The following is an 18,816-nucleotide window of genomic DNA, read 5'->3' as shown; positions in this document are numbered from 1 at the left end:
GCACCATCTTTAAAATACGCGTTCTCCATGCCTGACACGAGATGGCCATGTTAACATTTTATCCTTCTAATCTTAGTTGAGAGACGTTACTGAAACCCGATGAATGAATGCGTGACTTCAGTGACTGGGAATGAAGTGATTCATTCTTTGGTTGAATTTGAATGAAGTGATTGGAAATTGTTTGTAACTGTTCATTGCAATCATGCTTAAAGCCAACCTTACCTGGTGACAACAAGTTTTTATTAATGCAGTGTGTGTGTCCACTGATGGTCAGAAACGACAGCAAACAAGGTGGTGTAATAACATATTAACCGGAAGTTACATACCCATAGTTTGTATTAATGATTGAATGTTAGTGGGTTATGAGGCTGAATCGAAGTGAGCTGATTTAAAAATCAGTCCAAAAACAATTAGACTACACTGCTGGGCTGTGTTTCTTGCACTGTGGCATTGAAGTTTATGTTGTGTTTAATGCGTTCCTAAGTTTTCTTTTCCACCCTCCAATAGTAATATCTATCATCTTAGGCCTTGGCTCAGTGAGGCATAATTATTTTCTTTTGATGTATTGAGATGAAACAGGGTTTGGCGAGAAATACTTGACAAATGGTCATCGGTCTCTGTGTCTTGGCTTTAGCTCTACATTTTGACACTCAAGCTGAAAATAGATAGCAAGACTGTTGTGTCAAACTAGGTGGGATCACAGCACAGACTGTCCGAGCTGTGATTCAAACATCTGCTCTGGGAAAACAGCATGTGTGTTTGAAAACATAAATATTCATATCAGTTGGCTTTGGCCAGTCATGTGATGACGAGAATTGGCAAGGACTGCCAATATAGTCACATCTGATGTTGAGATTGTCTTGTAAATATTACAATTTGTCTGTTCTTTTGTAGACTGTTCTGAGTGAGATTAAGAACAGGTTAAGGAACTACCCTTCCTGAGCTATTTCAGTATTGCTGGTTTAAAAGCATTGGTATACTCAGTAATTCTTTTTGTACCCGATGTGACCCCATTACAGCTCTTTTCTCTGCATTTTTACATTGGGTACATACCTTTCCTAAATAATACTGAATCTAGTTGCTGGTGTAAGGGCAGCAGTGTTGAGAAAAGGTTTGTCCATAGTAATGTCTGATGCAGGTGAGTCATTGAATCAAAAGTCTGCTGTTGCTAAGGCCAGTAATAAGAAAAATGGAGTGTCCTGCCTCCCTGTCAGCGTGTTTCACCCCTTAAACACTGCAACTTGCAAATATTTTTGTTGCAATATTTATCAAATTCTGAAGCATCAATAAATTGATAGGTTAATTTATTACAATTAGACAAGTGTAAGAATTGAGAAAGATTTATGTGCTTATGCATTTGTTTGGTTTGCAAGATGTGTGACTATAAACAATTCTTTATTCATACACCAGTATAACGTGATTTTATGTGTTGGAGATAACCTACTTGCTTTTACTGTATTCACTTCCTACGATCAAATATTTATACAAGCCAAGATTGTCGATGTAAAAATGGTTTTAATACTGTACTTTACGGGCTGATGTAATTGAAATAGGCATCTATTATCCAATGAGACATGATCTCTGTATTTATTTGTCAGCTAGGTATCCACATCTTCTTCTGACTCTGAATCTCTGTTTGCAGCAGCATAAGCAGAAGAGTAGCTTTTTCTAGAGAGATTTGAAGAGCTATTTATATCTCTGCCAGAGCACCAAGCCTGGTGCTGTTGCTGCTCCTCCTATCTCTCTCTTCTCTTAACCACTCCTGCTTCTGTTTCTCTGTATCTCCATCTTTATTTGTTCCCTCTTCTTTTCCTGTTCTTTGTTTTCTGAGCTTCTTTTCTCTTGATGTCGCCCTCTCTCACGGTTTCCCAATCCTCTTGTTTCCATATCTTTCCTTCATTGCTTGCTTTGAAGTAAATTATTGATCAGAGCAGAAGGGAGGCGACTGGTTGCATGGCCATAAGTCTGGCCTCAGATTGGGTATAGCTGCCTGACTGACTTCACTGTAATTGCTGCAAAGCTGGAGGGTTTTCGCATGATAGTTCAAAGGGAAAGATAACAGAAAATTCATCACATGTTGAAATTTACCATTGGATCATAGGATCCAAGCAGGGGTTGAGAAAGTGTCTTTTTTTGTCAGTAAATCTGCTTGGAAAAAAATACTTTTAAAATGAGTATCCATTGACTTAATACAAGTGTAGCTTTATTTATTCAAATATTTGGGCCAAAATAGGCCTCATTCAACTCATTCTAAATCATAAGTCCAAAGGAAACTGGTTATGTCCAAACACAGTTGTATTTAATAAAGCCCGGCCTGGTTTGTAAGTTTGCAGTGCAAATAATAACCATTTTCCTAGTGTTTCCTAATAGTTTTATCTGACTTATATGCTCATTTAGAGATTGTAGCACCTTGTTAGGCGATTGTGTTCACAAGCGATTTATCTGTGGTATCTTTGGCTACTGATCCCTGCTCACCTCCTCCCCTTTCTTCTTGCTGTTTCTAAGCCCTTCGCTGTCTTCTCTTACTGTCCCGTGAAAGAGGCTACCTGGCTGCCCAAATGCAGAAGAAGCTGCTGGACTTGGTTTGAGGCATTAGTGCATGCCATCCCCTTTATCCCAGTCATGTGGTCAACCTGAGACAAACTTTTTTCCAGGGCCATGCTAGGATTGCAGAGTCATTAGTCGGTTACTCGTCTTAACTTGGCTAAATAAGGATACAAGGCCAGTTGTGTGCTAAACTTCCACCCATCCATCCGTTTTCTTTACCTGCTTATGTTGTGCAGTATCCACAAATCTTTGACTGTGGATTTGAACCAAAGACCCTCTTTCTGTGAGGTGACCATGCTAACCACTGAGACACAATGCTTCCCCTATGCTAAATGTTTACAATTGTATTTCAGTAGTGAAATATACTTTATATTCAAAACAGACATGTAAACATGAACAACTCTATCCCCAAAGCTGAACATTGCCTTGGTTATCGTCCAGAATCAAATCTAAGATTTGCTCCATACAATTTAAATGGCAGACTAACAATGTGGACAAGCTCACAACACCCAAGGTCATTTTACAGGGATGTAGGCCTGTTTTCTGCCTTAAGTTGTAGTGCTTTAGAGCATTGTAGTGCCATTGGAAATAAAGATTGGAAGATTGATGTGCTCAACTATCTAGGCCCCAGTACCCGAAAACAATGTTTTGAGTAAACAAGATTTTAGTGGGACTTCAGTGCAAGAGCTGAAAGTATTTTCTGGTGCACAAGTCTTTACTTTTTTTAAACAGACTTATAGGCAGTCATACCACAGATGTGCTGTCACATACATGGATTTAAAACAATGAATATGATAAGGTAAAAGTGAGGAATTAATAAGTCATGGGAAGGGGAAATCTAAAAAAAATCCAGCAATAACAGACCTGATATGTCCCACAACTAGGGTTGGATGTCGAGAACCACTTCCTAAATTGTAAGAACAGGGACACTGCTTAGAAACGTGCCTTTCCGGGCACCTTGGTAATTCCTAAAATTCCCAAATTGCTAAGCTAAAGTTTAGACCTACTGTGCTACCTTCTACCTCACTGGTTATGCACATTTCAACACATGTATAGCGGACTAAGGTGTGATTAAAAGGTTCACAGCACAAGTGGTTTTCCATACGGCAAAAACTGTAAAAGGTGTCACTTACCTTGTGAGTTTTGATGTTCGCCTAAACTGCAGCAAGCACCTGTTGAGTGTATCTCACAATCTAGTCAGCTCACGGTGGCTCTTTAATCAGGGCTTCAGACTAACTTTTTACATTGGTGGCACTGGTACATATATCACGGTATATTCGCTTTTCTTAAAATTTCAATATAAATGCTTCTGAAGGGGTAAAGCACTGGTATGGCAACTGCATGGCAGCTATTACTGTACTTGTAACTGTATTACTAGGACATATTTCACATAGTATAGTGCTATTTTAAGAACATTTCTTGTGTAAAACTGCAATAATAGAAAAAATACAAACGGAAATATGATTGCTTCCTGTCTTTTGTATTCCACTTCCCTTAATTTCTCAGGTTCTAAGATTTGCCAGGAAATGTCTTTTTAATTCTAATAGTGGGACTGGGTCACATATGTGTATGTCTGGAAACTTTTATACATCAGCAGTAGGTTTCTCCTTGTCCACTGTGACTGCTACAAGACCACAGAGGATATGCTATCACCTGACAAAAGAAAAAGTGATGTACAGTGGCCTTGAGTGTGGAAAAATAATGCATTTCTGAAGCATCGACCAGCGTCAGTGCTGGAAAATGGGACAGGGACAGTGCTGTGTTTGGTTGCCGCATTTCCACCTGTGCTGAGGAACACCTAGAAAGTAACAGGCCCAGCAATTTTGATGCAGGTTGTAATCTTCCCGTGTGTTTTGGACTTAGCACATAGACTTACACCAGTTCATCACTAAGTATAACCGTTGGTCTGGTTACCTTGCACACCAAAGATTTTCTTCATCATTATACTGTGGAGTGTTGACACATAAGTCATCCTGGTTATAGTTACAGTCAAAATATTCACAACTACTGATTGAACTATCTAAAACTCGCTTGGTTACTGCTACTTGAATGTAATTCAAAGCTGGAACTCCCCCTAACTTGGCCACACATTATTCTGATTGAATTTTGCCACTAAGTCCCCGATAAAGCCTAGTTATGTGCTGTCAATTCAAGAATCTATAAGACTGACATCCCTGGACTTATGCTAACTTACTCAGAGTTCCCTGCTGACGTTTCCTTTGATGCTGAACTTTTGACTGCCTCTTTTCCACTGCGTCTTTCAGCTGCCATTTGCAGTGAGGGGGCTGCAGGGAGAAGATGCAAATATGTCATCTTGTGGGATTAAGGGTTTTCCTAGCTAATGAGGTGGTTTCATTATTTTCCTCCTCTATCTTTCCTTCAAACCCCCCTGTTTTTATTATTTATTTTTGACCGAAGCAGCAGTGCTCTGTTTTACCAGCAGCTGTCAGTACTTTAAGCTCATCCAGACACAGGCTACAGATAACGACTTCATATATTCCCATGAAATGGAGAGTGATGAATGGTGAGAGTGTCCCTGGACTGTGTCCTCTGCCTGCTTGCAGATGTAGGCTTATGTCCTTTTTTTGCAAAAAAAGTACCAAACCTTAAATAGTAGTTGTGAAAGAATAAATCTATTTACTGTAACTTCTCATATAAGCATCCTCCTATTGTATCAAATGACATACTGGCTGATCCGAGCAGCCCTTTAAACAGCTGGGCTTTTTGCAAGCCCTGAGTTGGCTGTCATTTCAATTATGACAGAAGCAGAGCGCAAACAAGATATGTAAGAGAGAGAGAGAGGGAGGGTTGGAGGAGAAGGGAGCGGTGAAAACTGTGCGCATGATAGCATAAGAGCAGTAGGGAGAGAGGGAGCCAGCCAGCAAGCAAGGCTTTCTGTTTCCCTGTAGTGCTTGTGCTTCATTCAGAAAAAGAGAGGGGGCAGTCAGAGTTTTCTGTCCATTTTTCTGAAACCCATTAACAAAACAGAGCTGTTGGTACCTACAGACAGGAAGGGAACAGAGCAAGTGTGAAGATGAAGAAAGTAGAATGAGCTGGAGAGCGACCGAGGTAAACACCCCTGAAACCCGGCTATTTACATGCTTCAGGAAATGGAATTCATTCATCTGTACTACTTTGCAAGATAAAAATAATGTCAGCGTTGTCTTTCCAAGCTGCTTCTGCTGCTGCTGCTTCTCCTGCGATAATGTGCTTTTATCTGTGAGACACCTGATCCCACTTGGCCGGAGAACCACAGAGCTGAACTCTAAATACAGTAAGCATGTGCTGTGTGTGTATATGTGTCTGTGTGTCTTTGTTAGTGGGTGTTAATAATTTGTAGGGGTGTAGGTGAGACGTTGGTTGTTCGTGTCCTTTTACAACTCTTTAGATTTGGTTTAACATGCAGCTAATGCCACTGCTATAATTGCCTCTTGGCTCTTTACATTGTTGCTCTTTGTAAATTTATTTAATTATGCCTTAGTAAAACAGCAAAAATCGTATGATGGGTCTTGCTGGTAGATAGTTTCATATACTATGCATACAGTTTTTATATAAGTGTCACTCATTTTATCAGTGTGCTTAAGCTGGAAGGAGAACCCTGATTGGTTTTACCTAGATGGCTTTTACACATTGCAGGCTGAAAGATGCTGTCTAATTTGTGGTGACTTCAATGGTGTTTGTGTGTGTGCGCCTAGTGGTCAGGTTATGTTCGTGTATGTTTGTACAGACACACATAAAACGTGTTAAGTGAGGCAAATGCTTAGGTAATGAGGAATTCCCTTCCACTGTGTCCCTGTGTGGAAGGGAGGAGGGTGGAGGTGGCTTGGTGGGGGTGGAGAGTCACTGAGAAGTAGGCGTCACTCTGCAACACTGTCATACTGAGGAGGGAGGGAGGGGTGCAGGGGAAAAGGACAACCTATGGGCTTACATAAGGCTACATGTGGGAAGTCCTGTATTAAGAGATCCTGAAGTTTATCTTCAGTGATCCTCTTGGCATGAAGGTGCAGAAATGGGTTATGATTATGACTGTGAATGCATCGGAAATTAGATCTCTGAAGACATACCTTTACACCTGCATATTTCCTCCTTTTATTCGTGGAACACAATGTGCGGGAATAGGGAAAGAATAGAGGGGAGGTGAGAGAGAGGCAGCACAAGCGTGAGAGAAAGCACAACAGCAGCCCTCTTGAATAAAAAATCTGTCGCTATAAATAGCAAGCCGTTCTCATGGCCTCAGCACTGTTTTCAGGTTTAGAAGACCTGGCTTTTCCCTCTCTTTTCCTGTTCTGATGGTTATAGCCTTGCAAAAACAGACTCTCAATCCTCCTCATTGCCTCTTCCTTTTATTCTTTTTTTGTTCACTCTACCCAGATCTGTCTTGTGCTGGATGTGGACTGTTTATATAATGACTGCCTCTGTACGTGCGTGCATGTCTTTCAACATTATAATAAATCAAGATGTATCAGTGTCCAAAGCGATGCACCCTAATTTAACTAGCTTGATGCTGGCTCATAAAATTACATGATTCCACAATTCTACCCTCTTGTCAATTAGAAATGCAAAAGACAGGTAAAAAAAGTTTTGATAAAAGCTGCACATTTGGTGTCAGGTTGCCCGAGCTAATGCTATTTTCTTTCTGATGTCTGCCCATCATGTTAGCCCCTTTCTTGAGCAAGAAAATACATGGATAGCTGAAGTGGCTAAAGCTAGCTGTTTAGCCCTGGCTGACATAATGTAGCCCATCCCCTTGCTTTAAGAAATAGTGTGCGTGGATCCTTGTCTGTGCGTATGGCCATTACTTTTGTTGTTTGTTTGTGACTTTGGAGCAATAGCAACCCCTGGAGTATCTGTTGTTGTAATGGTCAGAAGGTTCACACTTTCTCATCTGGAGCTTCTTTTTTTTTTTTAAATGTCCTCACACTTTTTTGTTTAGATTAACAAACACAGAAGAAGAAATGCTTGAAAACCTCCATACTCTATTTCAGAGAGGGCCCATGCCCTTGTCCCTTCTCATAGGCTCTTCCCTCCATATTTCTCTTTGTTTGAACTTTTTGCTTCCCCAGCTTCCACTGTCAAGTTTTTATGGTGTTAATGCATTTTTGTGTATGTTTTGAATGTGTCTGCATATCCCAGTGCCTTTATTTTGTTAATGCAATCCTATCAGTTTACTTTCCTCACAATTGGAAGACTAGCAATATAAATAGATGTTACATATAGGTAGCAAGCTAATAGTAGCTAACAGGGATCCATGTCTATGATAGAGGGAGCAACTGAGAGAAAGCAAAAGGTGTCAGTAAGAGGCCTCTAAAGCCAGTAGATCGCCTTTTCAGCAGTTGAGAGTGGAGAGGAGGATGGAGAACATGCTATACTTAACCAAAACAAGAGAGGCAAGAAAAACGTGAAGAAGGTGGGGAAAGATAAATTGCTATACTTAAGCAAGCTGAGGTATTGGGAGTGGTTGGCTTTTACAGGTAAACAGATGGCATAGCGCAGCGAGACGCTTACCAGACACTGTTGTCAGGTCAGCTAGGTGATCTAGCGACTCGCTGCCGTGTGCAGTTTCTCTAATTAACACTACCTCCTAATCTGTGCTGGGGCTGCAGTGTTGCCAGTGCCATACACTCTCACTCTCTCACACATGAAATGAGTGAGTAGAGAACAAAGAATCCAATGAATTTAACAATGGCAACAAATTTCAAATACAAAGAGTCAAGACTTTCTTAATTTTCATTTGCTGAAGCTGAATGATCATAGTCATAGGAAAGATCATAGGAAAGACTCCTTTATTATATGAGGACTTGTGCGAGTGTGTTGTAGGCTGTTGAAATTTTGTTCTAAGCATGTCAAGTAGGAGGTTGGCGACTAGATAGGGATCTGCACAGCTGTATTCAAATATAGTCTTAGCCCTACTTAGTTGAGCTTACACGTCTATCAAACGGTCTACACAGTATGCATATCATTTTGTGTCCACAACTCCTACAGCCAACAGCAAGCCTGTCATCATCCCCCTATTTTTCTATTTTAGCACAGTGTCGTCATGGTTGGAACATTGCAGTTGCCCGATGCCTGGTGTAATGGTAATGCAAAAGGCACAGAGGCCATGTTTTATCTGTCTGTGCTGACTTACTGTTATGGTTGCTGCTGTTTCTGCTTTTAATGCCCTCTAAGTTGATGGGTACAAAAGATCTTAGCTACTGTGTGATAGAAAGATCTTGTTTGGGCTGTGTGTTTCATTTGCAGACCCTGACCCTTGTGGGCCTATAGTATTTGAAGGGACTATATTCATCTGGCTAGGTGCCTGGGAACGAAGGAGAAACACTGAAGAGCAGTTGAAGGGGGATGCTTGGTGGTAGACTGAGCTGAGTGTTGGTTGGCTGGATGGATGTCTGAATGACTGGCATGTTGCCTTCTTGCTGGCTATTCTGGAGTGCACAAGCCACATTGTAAGAGACCACACTTTCTGCTGGCCCAACAGAGACAGCCTGGCTGTTTAACTGGCTGGATGCCTGACTTCCGGGTTAGGCTGGCTGGCAGCACTTGATTCTCCATCACTGTTTCAGCATGGCAGCCCAGCCAGCCAGCTGTCATTAAGTGTGGCTGTGGCAAATGGATGTGTTTGTGCAGATCATAGAGGACATTGGTCACAATCTGGACACATCCAGCTGTTGGCCAGTGCATTATTTAACATTTACTCAAGATATAGCTAAGAGCTATCATCATATAGATAGAAGTTCCACTCAGTCTCTTTGGGGGTGTTCAGACTGAAAATAGCACTGTGTTAAAAAATAACGCAATGGGCTGCGTTTGTGTGAGTCTGTTGCTACAGGCACCAGTGAAAAGATGACATACGATCCAGGAAGTCCAGTTTGAGTGAAACATCAATCGGTTTGAAGCCTAATCGGTTGCCGAAACACTGTACAGCGGTTTATAAATCTGTCTGGAATATATTTCATTGTCCAACACTATAGAAACTGGCTAAAGGATGACATTGCTTTGCTTTGTGGCAGAAGTTGAGCCAGATGCAACTTTTTACAATACAACGTTGTTTTTTAGCCAGCGGTCTTGCAAGACACTGCTAATAGCAGGTGTATTGAGCCGAGATATGGAGGAGGGTACTTAACATGCTACCAGTTTTTACCAGTTAATTGGCCACTTTTTAGTCGAAGTATTGTGCATATGAAAGCTTTGGTGCTTTAGATAAATTTTAAAGCACTTTTTGTTTTACAGTTGATCGTCTTCTCATATGGTAAACATCTGTAAATTTTCATTTTAAACAATGTGATTATTTAATACGATATCAAGAAATGTAAAACCTAACGCTGCTCAAACTATTTTCTATTTATATTTCATTTCTATGTATAATTTCTGCTCAGGGATCCATAGTGTAATCTTTTATTCTAATGGGAGCTACACATCATTTTAAATGGGCAGTAGCTTGGCATTAGTATTGAACAAAAAGTCAGTTAATTTTGATATTAGATCTAAAAAAAATAAAAATAAATTTGAACTTGCCATTTATTGGCTGAGCGTTATCAGTGTAAACCTCAGACTCTGACAGAGATAAGCTAGTGAGTAAAAAGAGTGATTGCTAGTTTTGATGGAATTTATTTCAACATCAACAGAGAAACTGTACTTTGAAAAAATAATTGGATCATGTCAGAGGGGATGGCAAAGAGTGTTGGTAGTTGAAATTTTCATTTAACTGATCTAGCCCTCTAAAGATGTAGATGCTACCATCAGTCTGTTCCTCAAGTGCTGTCGACATGTAATTTCTTTTTCTTTTTTTCTTTTAGTTGCCGCCAATAGGTCATCCATCACACTTGACTATGTCACAGCATGTGCATCAGTCATGGGAATTGATTGAGCCTGTATTGATATACTGTCTACAGTATTGAAGAGTGGGCAATTCACAACAGTGTCCTAGTGTGGCTAATCATTTCGTTAACAGCTTTGAAATATACATTCCTGCTACAACAGCATGCTTATGAGTTTGAAGTTTCAGAACTTTGTGAATTGATCTCTTTCGATCAGACCAGGAATTCTAATGGGTTTACAGTATTCTGACGCTTTCCTCATATTCTCTATTCGTTTTTTGCAGATGTTGTCAGTGTTTGTCCTGCTGTCCCCTTTTTAATGACTTGTATCTAAATTATTATTTATTAATTAATCTAATTTCTCAGTGTTCATTTCTCGAATTGGTTGACAATGTATATGTTCAATTATTTAACATGTTAAAGAATAGTTAACTTAAATATTAATTAATAAAGTTGATTGTTTAAGAAAGCAGCCTTCTGAGTACCTTTACAGGTCATTAACTTCCTGTAGAGGAAAAGACCTAATTGTTCCATTCTTCAAAGAAATTCTTGGTTTTGCTTTAACAAACGACTTAAATTAAGTCTTACTTAAAGTACTTGAAGTACTTTACTATTAATTAATAACCACTTGTACTAATTAACATTTAAGTTAAAAACTTCCTCTCAACTTGATAAGTTTGGTCAGCTTTGATAGTTTTGGCACAACATACAGATATAACATTGAAGGACACAGAAAACACATTCAAAACATGTTAAAAAGTATTCAAAATTCCAGTAAATGGTATTAACATGCATGTAAAGCTTGTCCAGCATCGTATAAATGTAGCCAAAATAAAAAGCATTATCCACACACAATTTAGCGTAGCCTAATAATAAACATACCCAAAACTAAACAAGACTAATTAGTTGAATGCTTCCAAAACTATTCAAGGAAACATTTGTTAGTGCCTTTCTTGGATTAAGGATGATTTTGACCACAAAATGCAAAAGTTTTTGGTCCTTACATGAGTGCTACAAGACTGTGGAGGAGGGATTAAGACACAAGCAACTAGATAGGAACAGGGTGTGGGAGCAGTGACATGATCTTGCCTGGAACGCGAAGCGGCTTGGCACATTGGATTTCTTTTTTGCTCCTAGATACTGATCCGTCCCACAAGCATCTGCATTCAGATAAGTGCCAAAGTGAGTTTTGTTTCACTTTATTTGTGGGAAATGTACCTCTGTTTTTGCAATCAGAGTGATGTGCTCCCTCACTGTGGGTATTGAAGTTTGCTCTAACAATTTGTGTGCAGTGTGTAACGGATCAGACGCAGTGTTTTCACACTTGCCAGAAAATCCAGTTGCTTCACTTACCTTCCTCCAGACTCTTTTTGCTCCTTTCACTGTTTATTCATGATATCATACAACTTAGGATAATGGCAACGTTTCTGGTCAGATTGAAACAGTTTTTGCTGACTTCATCATTTGTGATGCCTTAAAAATTTTCTTTGTGTTGTATTGTGCAACAGAAAGAGAAGACTCACCAAATTAGCAATGGAGTGTAAAGGAGTGGGATTTGTCTTTGTGTGATTGGAGAGCAAACAGGAGACTGGGAGTGGAGTGATTACGAAATGCTTTGAGGGGGAGTGGAAACTGCTACTTCTTCACTCTGCTCTCAAACAGGATAGGACAGAAAATAATAGAAATTGGGTGAGAGACAGCCAGAGAGAGAGACAGTAACAGCTGGTAGCAAATAGTAAGAGTTGTATTGTCTGTACCATACCTGGGGCCAATTGGCTTTACAAATGTGTGACCTGGAGGAAGCTGCCTAACGGGGTGATTAAATATGAGAGAGAGAGAGAGAGAGAGATAGCTCAAGCTTGATTTATGCTCCAGCAGTCATTGGTGGTCCCTCCCTCAGGGCTGGAGTCCCTACCTACCTGACTGGGTGAGGCATTCCAGGAAAGCCCACTGACTGAGCTGGCTACTTATGCTCTGCTCTGAATGCACAGAACCAATTTTATTTGGAATCATTGAAATATGTGTTGTTCGTCTGATGCTGTTCATACACACGGCATGTAAAATACATGCCATTGATTCAAGTCTGCAAAAACAGCATGTGGCATTTGGTGTGCCGAATTGAAAGTGGAAACCACTCCCAGCTAGCTCTTACTGGTACTGTGCCAGTCGAGTTTTGAAGCGCACCCACAAGTGACATGCACAAGTGCAAACACTTGAACATACACAGCAGACAGATATGCTATTACCTGTATAAGGATCAGATTCAAATCAATCAAGGTTTCTACAGTTTGTCTATTTCTTTCATCTTGTAGACTCCATATCAGTCCCCTGGTGGGACGTTGGCACTTAATATAAATATGAATGAATATATATATATATTTTTTTTTTTCATCATGGCATACAACACTCAAATGAAATACCAAAAAGTGCAAACTAGTAGGCAATTTGGATAAAATGAATATTGTCATTATGTTAACAATGTTTACTAAAGTATTCATACTCACATGTTAAAAAGTTAAACTCATTTTTATTCTACTCAGCCCAACAGTATTTGTCTGTCATACTGCGGCCTACAAAATAAGGTTGTAGCATACTTGAGGATGTATCACTGCTTCTGGGAGACTTCACCTCTCGGCATGCGCTGCTGGCGAAGCATCTTCAGTGGTTAGGCAGCAGTCCATTATTATTGTATATTGTGTATTATGCATGCTTCCAGTAAAGTTTTAGGGTTAACCTCAAGCGTTAAGTATGGTGTCCTGTGGTTTACCGCCCCATGTCAGCTAGCTTTAGCCTGTAAAGCTAGTTGATTCGAGTAAAGCTGGGTCAGTACTCATTGATGCACGCTGACTTCACCTTGCGCATAATATATATATATAATGGGAAGGGTAGGGTAGTTTCTTTCTGTCTGCTGAGGCCTAATTCCTTATTCTGGAGGTATGTTCTTGTGTCTGTGTGTCTGTTTAGTTCAAGTTTAGCTTGGTTTAGCTCCACCAGACCTGATCGTTAGTGCTCTCATCAGGACGAAGTGCAACAGAACTGTCTGCAGTTAGGCTGTGTGTGAGGGGAGTCATCACCAATATGCACATTTAAATAACTATATGTGCGAATGACTTACATTCTGATCAATATGTAAGCCCCATTTAAGTTTGTATTCTCTGTGTCCATCTGCAAGCCTTGTTTGGTTGCATGTGTGTTTGTTGTGTCTGTGCGATCGAGCTGTGTTGTCCAGGCTATAAGTAACCCATGAGGCTGCTGTGTGTGTGTGTGTGTGTGTGTGTGTGTGTGTGTGTCTGTGTGCTGTTTTATTTGTGTTTACCCAGTGATAAATACACTGGGCCTTGTAATTGGGGAAAGGAGGGGGTTCGTGAGCGAGAAAGGCAGAGAAAAATATGGGGGTGTTGAGGGATATGGCTGCTTTTCTCTTGGTGACAGAGCCTGTTGCCATGGAGCTGGTCCTCCCATTGGTGGAAGTCTGGTCCAATCGCTTTACAGCACAGATTGTTTCATCATTGAGAAGTTTTTCTTCCCTTCCTGTCTCACTAGCCACCCCTTGTGCCTCCATCTTTCACTCTTCTCTTTTTTTCCCCCTCTTATCTCTCTTACACTCTCTCCATAGCCCCCCTCCTTTCACATTTCACACATTTTATAATGAGTGCAGGAGGTGCCACCCAATTTCATTTTGGTACAGTTATTCATTTTACATCAGCAGGCACAATCTGTCACAAATCTCCTCACTGTACTTGAGAAGACAAGATAACCCCACAATCCCACATTCAGTCATTTATGTCTTTATTGGACAGCTAAGAAATGTCATTATTTTGAATCATGTTTCTGACTGGCCGACGGTTTAAAGACTGAGAGATGCTCACCTTTTGGATAGGCAGACTTGTTTTATTAGTAGCTGATGGTTCAGTATCAGCTATGTTTTAAGTTAAAATGTTATGTCTGTCTAGCACCTTTAGTAGGGTAGACATTTGATTGATACTTGAAATGTACTTGTTTACAGGGCATTATTTTTTTCCCCATCTCAGCAGTTCAGTCTTGTGTAAAATTTGATCATGATTAATATTAATTAATATCTTATATTTTTTATTCATAGACACAGATAAGAAATTCATATGTATGTCGCAGACTTTCCCCTGACATTTTGGAACATAACCACAGTAGTAAAGAGTAATTTTATTTATGTGGTGAATTGTATTGGGTGATTTTCTTTCATCGTCTATAGGTGAATTATAAACCTTTGTTTAAATTCAATTGAAGATATGTATGTTAAGGGTCACGTGCTATTAAAACTACTATGCCAATATTCATTTTGCAAGGTGAAACTGTGGAATGTGCTCTGGTGTTATTAACATGCTCCCTAAAGGCTCCCCCTTGATAGACTCACTGATGAGAAGATGCCTTCTCGGGCTAGCATGCTCCTAGTATTGGACATTACACTAGCTATTGATGAGACCAAAATAGAGCTGCATTAAGGAGCAGGGATTTCCTTGTTATTTAGATGCATAGATTAAACATTGCTAAAGGTGTTGATTTTTATGGCCTTGATAACCTCTATATTTCATGGTGACGTTTCAGGTGGTTGTGTAAATTTCACCATGTTGTGCAGTGCTTCAGCTACAGAAAGATATTTCTTGATTATCATAATTTTCTTTCCATCCGAAAAGAGTTGCACACAACAGAATGTAACCTTTAATTTGCTAAAAGTGTTTATTTCAGCTCTGGCATCATACAAATTTATTTCCTTGTCTTCAACATCACCGACGGGGTTTTCTTGATTGTGACTCATTTTTCTTTATTTTTTCTCTTCACTTGTTCCACTGAAGCGGGTTTTTTTGCTGTGGTTGTTCACACGTTGGATTTGTTTCTGCCTCCACTTGTCTGTGCACAGTTTCTCACGTGGTGTAATGCTGTCTTGTCATTTATTGATGCAGCTTAAGCTTTTTTCAGACATGCATGCTCACATGCTGTATATAAGGCGCTTTGCCGGATATTCATTTATTCATTCATGCAGTTGGCATGAAAGAACATTAGAAATACATGAATGATGTTGGTCAGATTATTATTGTAAGAGGACTTTTTATCCTCCAGTCGCATCACAAGAGGAAAATACTGATCTGATATGAGAAGATCGATCTCCTCAACGCCTTTAAAATTGGCTCTTTCACTGTGTATCCTAGTTTATTAAACTGATTTTGTGCATAAGAGACAATGATTTATTACAATGATCTTGCATTTTTTACCTAGGTGTGATTAAAATCTTCAACCAGTTAATACCTTACTTATATTTGTTAAAATATTACTGCCCCTTTTGTCCCTGATATCCTATGGGTTTACAGTTGAGAATGCACTAGTATGTCCTGCCCCAACATCCTGTTGTAACAGGAAATGCATCATATCAAAGTAAAGATGCCATTTCAACATGTTAATGGAAAAAGTATCTCTGGATCTGATGACCATGAAACATTAAAAGTTTTATAGTAGTAAAATAGTAAAATAATATTGAAATGATTAATAGTGAGTTGTTTTTTCTAATTTTAATTATTTCACAATTTTTCTTGATTCATTATTTTCTGCAATAATTAATGTGATTATTTCATAATTCTTATGTATGTCACCAGAACTCTTGCCTTTATCAGTAATGCATGCAAGAGCAGGATCCCCTCTCTATCCACTGGCATTTGTTCATTATGCAGAAGAGAGATTGTCATTCACTGTCAGCATTTGTTTCTCTCCATCACCCACTTTCTCCTTGTGTTTTTATCCTTCAGTCTCATTTTTTTCCCTCTTAATACACCTTTTGTATGTTCCCCCACATGCAGCAGAGAACTATACATAGGTTTTAACTAGTGAGAGGGAGAGGGAGACTTAGAGAGAGCTGCAGAAAGGTAGGTAGGTAGGTAACTAGGGAGGGGGGGGGAAAGGAACGAGGGAGAGAATGAGTCATAGCTCGTCCCACAGGACTACGTGGGCTGGTTGAGTGGAGGAGGATGGCGTCAGCAGCAGGCCTGACAATTTAAGAAGACACATTAAAAGAGGAAGAAAAAGAGAGAGGGAGACAGAGAGCTAACACTAGTAGTGGGTGGATGGAGAGAGAGATATTGATGGGAGGGTTTGATGTGGAGGGGGTGGAAGACAGGAAGGGGTATCCTCATAGCACTGAGAGAAACGAGAGAGGGTGGCAGGGAGAAGGACAAAGAGAGACGTAGATGGAAAAAGAGAAACCCTGTCTTCCATAGCATTTGATTGTTCATGCGCCCCTCATTAGTGTTCTATGTCTTGTTAGGATGTTTTTTTTGTCTCCATATATTTGTTGCTATCGTCAGCTAAGTTTCTCAGCCATACGGTCCACCTTATTGGTTTTGCATAGTTTATGACAGGAAATGAGTCTGTGTGTGTGTGTGTGTGTATGTTGGCCAGTGATTCATGTATCTATATTTTTACTCTAAGTACAGACTTGTGGTGCGAATGTGCCTGGACCATTCCTCTATAGTTCCTAGTGCTCTGCCAGCCCCCCCCATGTGGGATTGCGTAACCGACGCAAAGGGGAATCCTCCCTGACACAGACAAACACAGGTATGCACATACACCGCGAGTGCAGCCGATATATAATATGTGCAGGCACTAAGCTTGCACAAACTCTGCCATTACTACACACACATCAGCCTCCACTCTGAAGACATAACCTTGCTGCCTTATGTGAAATGGGTTCTCTCTGACGTCAAATGGGCGTTGATGCGCGGCTGAATACAGAGGAGCTGAATTGGGTCGACTGCCTCTGTGTCTCTCTCCCACTGCCGTCTGTGGGTTTGTACGTGCTTGCTCACTCCTGTTTGCAGCGTTCGGCGCTTCCATTCACCTTCATCTTTCATTCAGCCTCTGCAGAGAAAATGGAGAGGCATGTCTGCTACGCATGCTTCTCCATTATGAAATTTGAAATAATGTAATGAATGAAATAAATAAATGATAATAGTTGCAGCTCTCAATCATTACCCACACAAAATTGTACGAATACACAGTGCTCATTCTCTGTTCACTTGCACTCTGGTAGGACAGAACCGATTGCCACTGTAGATTCATCTGTCAGTCTGTACTGTCTCTGTACTGTACATTTGGCTTGGGCGGTATCTGACTGTCATACCTTCCTGACATTTCACTGGGGTATACGGATGGTATTTGTGTAAAAAAAACAAACACAAAAACGTAACAGCTGTATGACATTGTCTAGCCTACAATGCTGTGTCTAATTAGCCTACTTAGTGCTGTACCAAATGTAATTTTTTTACATTTGAAGCTTCTATTGAGATTTTGAATGAAGCTTTGAATATTTATCATATTTTATGATGTCATCACCCTAAAAAAAATTGAAAATCCTCAACTTGAAGTGATTCATCAGATTAAATGTTAGTCTTTTTTTTTTTTTTTACTCAATCAGCTTTCTTTAATGAATATAACTCTTCAGTTATGGTGCTGTTAGACTGCTGCTTGATCGCCTCGTTAAGGCTTAACTGCAACAAATATGGATTGAAGCAGAATATTTCATTAGATAAAAACATGTTGTGAATTTGAGAAATTATTATTTGGAAAGTCCTGTTTAATTTTGATTTAGGCTTTTTTTTTTTTTTTTTTTCTGTTTTTCCCCAAGAAGGTTTTACCTTACTTTGTGCCTGTTAAAACTGATAAACCACTGATTAATTTTATTACGTCCATTGAGATTATGATATAATCTCAATGATGATTAATCAGTTTATTGATTAATCTAAAATGTTACAAAATAAGAACAGAAGCCCATTATAAGTTCCCTGAGTCCATGTGTCATTTTCTAATGGCTGATGTTGTATTCACTTTATATTGAAGAGTTAGAGAAAAGCTGCAAATCCTCCTTCTGAAGAAGCTGGAACCTACATATCTTTTGAATTTTTATTTGAGAAATAACTTAAAACTATGAATCAATTGTTAAGATTGTTGTCATTTACTTTTGTTTGGATCCACTAGTTGATTAACTTGTTTCAGCTCAGCAGCGTAGGTTAACTCGTAGCCAAATGTACACTGTTTTTTAAAATCACAACTTGTCGAATTAATATATTGGCACTCTTTAGCAACAGCTGGTATCAAACTGTGGGTTTTGGCTCCATGTGCATGATGTCTGTTAGTTAACCAGACATTAGTTATCTGATGAGTTCATCAGTTAATCAGTTAAAAGACTTGATATAGACAAGCTCTTCCTCTCGTACCAGCTATCATGCAGTAGAATTCCTCTCAATTCTTTGGCTTGTCCCACTGCTAACTATTGCTGAGACCCTGACCCAGCTTGACCTGGAGCAGCTAAATTTGACAGTGAGCTCATACCTGCACGAAATATTTAGTCCTGCTACTCTACTGTCTGAAGTGGTGATATACATTCTGGGTGCCTTAACACACATACATACACACAGAGTTGACCAGACAGATA

The 18,816-nt window shown here is 39.7% G+C and overlaps 1 protein-coding gene across 19 annotated transcripts in view; it reads left to right on the top strand.

Moving 5' to 3' along the window:
* Positions 1-18,816, top strand: part of LOC122861363 (R3H domain-containing protein 2) — a 66,117-nt gene that overhangs the window by 784 nt on the left and 46,517 nt on the right. Inside the window, exon 1 of one of the 19 annotated variants that reach the window (XM_044165616.1) lies at positions 5,476-5,616. The exons of the other annotated variants lie outside the window; for them this stretch is intronic. The gene's annotated coding sequence lies outside the window, so the exon portion shown is untranslated. Of the gene's footprint in view, positions 1-5,475; positions 5,617-18,816 lie in introns of those variants that run through there. 19 annotated transcript variants of the gene reach the window in all.

Source organism: Siniperca chuatsi, linkage group LG2 (genome assembly GCF_020085105.1).
Source record: "Siniperca chuatsi isolate FFG_IHB_CAS linkage group LG2, ASM2008510v1, whole genome shotgun sequence".
In the NCBI taxonomy this organism is placed as follows: Eukaryota; Metazoa; Chordata; class Actinopteri; order Centrarchiformes; family Sinipercidae; genus Siniperca; species Siniperca chuatsi.
This window is presented reverse-complemented; position numbering and strand designations above follow the sequence as displayed.